Genomic DNA, 6,404 nt, shown 5'->3' on the forward strand with positions numbered 1-6,404 from the left:
TGTATGGTGATGCCGGGGACAGGATGAGATTGCTCCCAGACTTGGCCAACAACTTGTCTGTTTATGGCCACGCCTGGTTGTGTGACCAATTGTTTGGTCGCTTTGAGTTGTTCAAGATCCCGACAAACGTCATCCCTCTGAATGTCAATTCTTCCCGGGATCAGATCTTGAAGTGGATGATAGATTGTAATTGTTGGGGAACATAGCATGCAAGTTCAAAAAATTTCCTACGATCACGCTAGATCTATCTAGGAGATGCATAACAACGAGAGGGGGAGAGTGTGTCCACGTACCCTCGTAGACCGAAGGCAGAAGCGTTAGTATAACTCGGTAGATGTAGTCGAACGTCTTCGCGATCCAACCGATCAAGTACCGAACATACAACACCTCCAAGTTCAGCACACGTTCAGCTCAATGACGTCCCTCGAACTCTTGATCCAGCAAAGTGTCGAGGGAGAGTTCCGTCAGCACGACGGTGTGGTGACGGTCATGGTGATGTGATCCGCGCAGGGCTTTGCCTAAGCACTACGACGATTTGACCGGAGGAGAAAACTGTGGAGGGGGGCACCGCACACGGCTAAGAGAACAATTGATGTGCTATGGGGTGCCCCTGCCCCCGTATATAAAGGAGGAGAGGGAGGAGGCCGGCCCTAGGGGCGTGCCCAAGTGTGGGGAAACCCACTAGGACTAGGTCCTAGTCCTAGTAGGTTTCCCCTTTCCTTCTCATGGAGGGGGAAAGAGGGAAGGAGAAGGGGGGAGGAAAGGGGGGTCGCGCCCCCTTCCCCTTGTCCAATTTGGACAGCCCATGGGGGGGGCCCGCCACCCCTTGTGGGCTCCACTCTCTCTCCCATATGGCCATGTTGGCCCATTACTTTCCCGGGGTTCCGGTAACCTCCCGGTACTTCGAAAAATACCCGAAACACTCCTGAACCATTCCAGTGTTCGAATATCATCGTCCAATATATCAATCTTTACCTCTCAAACATTTTGAGACTCCTCATCATGTCCATGATCTCATCCGGGACTCCAAACAATCTTCGGTCACCAAAACACATAACTCATAATACAAATCGTCATCGAACATTAAGCGTGCGTATCCCACGGGTTCGAGAACTAAGTAGACATGACCGAGACACATCTCCGGTCAATAACAAACAGCGGAACCTGGATGCTCATATTGCTTCCTACATATTCTACGAAGATCTTTATCGGTCAAACCATAATGACAACATACGTTATACGCTTTGTCATCGGTATGCTACTTGCCCTAGATTCGATCGTCGGTATCCTCATACTTTGTTCAATCTCGTTACCGGCAAGTCTCTTTACTCGTTCAGTAATGCATCATCCCGTAACTAACTCATTAGTCACATTGCTTGCAAGGCTTATCATGATGTGCATTACCGAGAGGGCCCAGAGATACCTCTCCAATACTCGGAGGGACAAATTCTAATCTCCGTCTGTGTCAACCCAACAAACACCTTCGGAGACACCTGTAGAGCATCTTTATAATCACCCAGTTACGTTGTGACGTTTGATAGAACACAAGGTGTTCCTCCGGTATTCGGGAGTTGCATAATCTCATAGTCAAAGGAATATGTATAAGTCATGAAGAAAGCAATAGAATTGAAACTTAACGATCATTATGCTAAGCTAACGGATGGGCTTGTCCATCACATCATTCTCCTAATGATGTGATCCGATTCATCAAATGACAACACATGTCTATGGTCAGGAAACATAACCATCTTTGATTAATGAGCTAGTTAAGTAGAGGCATACTAGGTACACTCTGTTTTGTCTATGTATTCACACATGTATCAAGTTTCCGGTTAATACAATTCTAGCATCAATAATAAACATTTATCATGATATAAGGAAATATAAATAACAACTTTATTATTGCCTCTAGGGCATATTTCCTTCAGTCTCCCACTTGCACTAGAGTAAATAATCTAGATTACATTGTAATGATTCTAACACCCATGGAGTCTTGGTGTTGATCATGTTTTGCTCGTGGAAGAGGTTTAGTCAATGGGTCTGCAACATTCAGAACGGTATGTATTTTGCAAATCTCTATGTCTCCCTCCTTGACTTGATCGCGGATGGAGTTGAAGCGTCTCTTGATGTGTTTGGTTCTCTTGTGAAATCTGGATTCCTTCGCTAAGGCAATTTCTCCAGTATTGTCACAAAAGATTTTCATTGGACCCGATGCACTAGGTATTACACCTAGATCGGATATGAACTCCTACATCCAGACTCCTTCATTTGTTGCATCCGAAGCAGCTATGTACTTCGGTTCACACATAGATCCCACCACCACGCTCTGCTTGGAACTGCACCAACTGGCAGCTCCACCATTCTATATAAATACGTATCCGGTTTGCGACTTAGAGTCATCCAGATCAGTGTCAAAGCTAGCATCGACGTAACCATTTACAACAAGCTCTTTGTCACCTCCATAAACGAGAAACATATCCTTATTCATTTTCAGGTATTTCAGGATGTTCCTGACCGCTGTCCAGTGATCTACTCCTGGATTACTTTGGTACCTCCCTGCTAAACTTATAGCAAGGCACACATCAGGTATGGTACACAGCATTGCATACATGATAGAACCTATGGTTGAGTCATAGGGAATGACTTTCATTTTCTCTCTATCTTCTGCAGTGGTCGGGCATTGAGTCTGACTCAACTTCACACCTTGTAACACAGGCAAGAACCCTTTCGTTGACTGATCCATTTTGAACTTCTTCAAAACTTTATCAAGGTATGTACTTTGTGAAATTCCAACTAAGCGTCTTGATCTATCTCTATAGAACTTGATGCCCAATATATAAGCAGCTTCACCAAGGTCTTTCGTTGAAAAATTCTTATTCAAGTATCCTTTTATGCTATCCAGAAATTCTATATCATTTCCAATCAACAATATGTCATCCACATATAATATTAGAAATGCTACAGAGCTCCCATTCACTTTCTTGTAAATACATGCTTCTCCAAAAGTCTGTAAAAACCACATGCTTTGATCGCACTATCAAAGCGTATATTCCAAATCAGAGAGGCTTGCACCAGTCCATAAATGGATCGCTGGAGCTTGCACACTTTGTTAGCACCTTTAGGATCGACAAAACCTTCTGGTTGCATCATATACAACTCTTCTTTAAGAAATCCATTAAGGAATGCAGTTTTGACATCCATTTGCCAAATTTCATAATCTTAAAATGCGGCAATTGCTAACATGATTCGGACAGACTTAAGCATCGCTACGGGTGAGAAGGTCTCATCGTAGTCAACTCCTTGAACTTGTCGAAAACCTTTCGCAACAAGTCGAGCTTTGTAGACAGTAACATTACCATCAGCGTCAATATTCTTCTTGAAGATCCATTTATTCTCTATGGCTTGCCGATCATCGGGCAAGTCAACCAAAGTCCATCTCAGATTTCATGGCCTCAAGCCATTTTGCGGAATCTGGGCTCGTCATCGCTTCCTCATAGTTCGTAGGTTCGTCATGGTCTAGTAACATGACTTCCAGAGCAGGATTATCGTACCACTCTGGTGCGGAACGTACTCTGGTTGACCTACGAGGTTCGATAGTAACTTGATCTGAAGTTTCATGACCATCATCATTAACTTCCTCACTAATTGGTGTAGACATCACTGGAACTGATTTCTGTGATGAATTACTTTCCAATTCGAGAGAAGGTACAACTACCTCATCAAGTTCTACTTTCCTCCCACTCACTTCTTTCAGAGAAACCCCTTCTCTAGAAAGGATCCATTCTTAGCAACAAATATCTTGCCTTCGGATCTGTGATAGAAGGTGTACCCAACCATTTCTTTTGGGTATCCTATGAAGACGGACTTCTCCGATTTGGGTTTGAGCTTATCAGGCTGAAGCTTTTTCACATAAGCATTGCAACCCCAAACTTTAAGAAACGACAACTTAGGTTTCTTGCCAAACCACAGTTCATATGGTGTCGTCTCAACGGACTCAGATGGTGCCCTATTTAACGTGAATACAGCCGTCTCTAATGCATAACCCCAAAACGATAGTGGTAAATCGGTAAGAGATATCATAGATCGCACCATATCTAATAAAGTACGGTTACGACGTTCGGACACACCATTATGCTGTGGTGTTCCAGGTGGCGTGAGTTGCGAAACTATTCCACATTGTTTTAAATGAAGATCAAACTCGTAACTCAAATATTCGCCTCCGTGATCAGATCGTAGAAACTTTATTTTCTTGTTACGATGATTTTCCACTTCACTCTGAAATTCTTTGAACTTTTCAAATGTTTCATACTTCTGTTTCATTAAGTAGATATACCCATATCTGCTTAAATCATCTGTGAAGGTCAGAAAATAACGATACCCGCCGCGAGCCTCAACACTCACTAGACCGCATACATCAGTATGTATTATTTCCAATAAGTCAGTGGCTCGCTCCATTGTTCCGGAGAACAAAGTCTTAGCCATCTTGCCCATGAGGCATGGTTCGCAAGCATCGAGTGATTCGTAATCAAGTGATTCCAAAAGCCCATCTGCATGGAGTTTCTTCATGCGCTTTACACCAATATGACCTAAACAGCAGTGCCACAAATATGTTGCACTATCATTTTTAACTTTGCATCTTTTGGCATCAATATTATGAATATGTGTATCACCATGATCAAGATTCAACAAAAATAGACCACTCATGAAGGGTGCATGACCATAAAAGATATTACTCATATAAATAGAACAACCATTATTCTCTGATTTAAATGAATAACCGTCTCGCATCAAACAAGATCTAGATATAATGTTCATGCTCAATGTTGGCACCAAATAACAATTATTCAGGTCCAAAAGTAATCCCGAAGGTAGATGTAGAGGTAGCGTGCCGACGACGATCACATCGACCTTGGAACCATTTCCGACGCGCACCATCACCTCGTCCTTAGCCAATCTTCATTTAATCCGTAGCCCCTGTTTCGAGTTGCAAGTATGAGCAACAGAACCAGTATCAAATACCCAGGCGCTAATACGAGCATTAGCAAGGTACACATCAATAACATGTATATCAAATATACCTTTCACTTTTCCATCCTTCTTATCCGGCAAATACTTGGGGCAGTTCTGTTTCCAGTTACCAGTCCCTTTGCAGTAGAAGCACTCAGTTTCAGGCTTAGGTCCAGACTTGGGCTTCTTCCCAGGAGCAGCAACTTGCTTGCTATTCTTCTTGAAGTTCCCCTTCTTACCTTTGCCCTTTTTCTTGAAACTAGTGGTCTTATTAACGATCAACACTTGATGCTCCTTCTTGATTTCTACCTCTGCAGCCTTAAGAATTGTTAGGAGCTCGGGAATTGTCTTTTCCATCCCTTGCATATTATAGTTCATCACGAAGCCTTTATAGCTTGGTGGCAGTGATTGAACAACTCTGTCAATGACACTATCATCCGGAAGATTAACTCCCACCCGAGTCAAGTGGTTATCTGAAAGGATCGAGAAGAGGTGTCTAGAGGGGGGGGTGATTAGACCCTCAACAAAGAAAAGCAACAGTTTTTAATTTCTTCAAGTTAAGGTGGAGTTTTAGCACAAGTTTAAACATTCACAATACATTTCAAGCAAGCATGACAAGAGTATATGAGTAGCGAAAGGTAAACCATGCAAGTTGCAAGAATGTAAAGGGATGGGATTGGAGTATGCAAAAGCAATTGGAGACACGAAGAGTTTTTCCGTGTTTCCGATAGGAGGTGCTATCGTACATCCATGTTGATGGAGACTTCAACCCACGAAGGGTAATAGTTGCATGAGTCCACGGAGGGCTCCACCCACGAAGGGTCCACGAAGAAGCAACCTTGTCTATCCCACCATGGCCATCGCCCACGAAGGACTTGCCTCACTAGGGTAGATCTTCACGAAGTAGGCGATATCCTTGCCCTTACAATCTCCTTGGTTCAACTCCACAATCTTGTCGGAGGCTCCCAAGTGACACCAACCAATCTAGGAGACAACATTCTCCAAAAGGTAATAGATGGTGTGTTGATGATGAACCCCTTGCTCTTGTGCTTCAAATGATAGTCTACCCAACACTCAATTCTCTCTCACAGATTTGGATTTGGTGGAAAGATGATTTGAGTGGAAAGCAACTTGGGGAAGGCTAGAGATCAAGATTCTTGTGGTTGGAATGGAATATGTTGGTCCCAACACATGAGTAGGTAGTTCTCTCTCAGAAAATGTATGCTGGAAGTGTAGCCATGTTCTGATGGCTCTCCTTGCAAATGAAGGAAGGGTGGAGGGGTATATATAGCCTCCACACAAAATCTAACCGTTACACACAATTTACCAAACTCGGTGGGACCGAATCAGAAAACTTGGTCAGTGGCTATGTCAAGTGAACTCGGTGGCGCCGGATA

Source organism: Triticum aestivum, chromosome 5D (assembly GCF_018294505.1).
Source record: "Triticum aestivum cultivar Chinese Spring chromosome 5D, IWGSC CS RefSeq v2.1, whole genome shotgun sequence".
Taxonomy (NCBI): Eukaryota; Viridiplantae; Streptophyta; class Magnoliopsida; order Poales; family Poaceae; genus Triticum; species Triticum aestivum.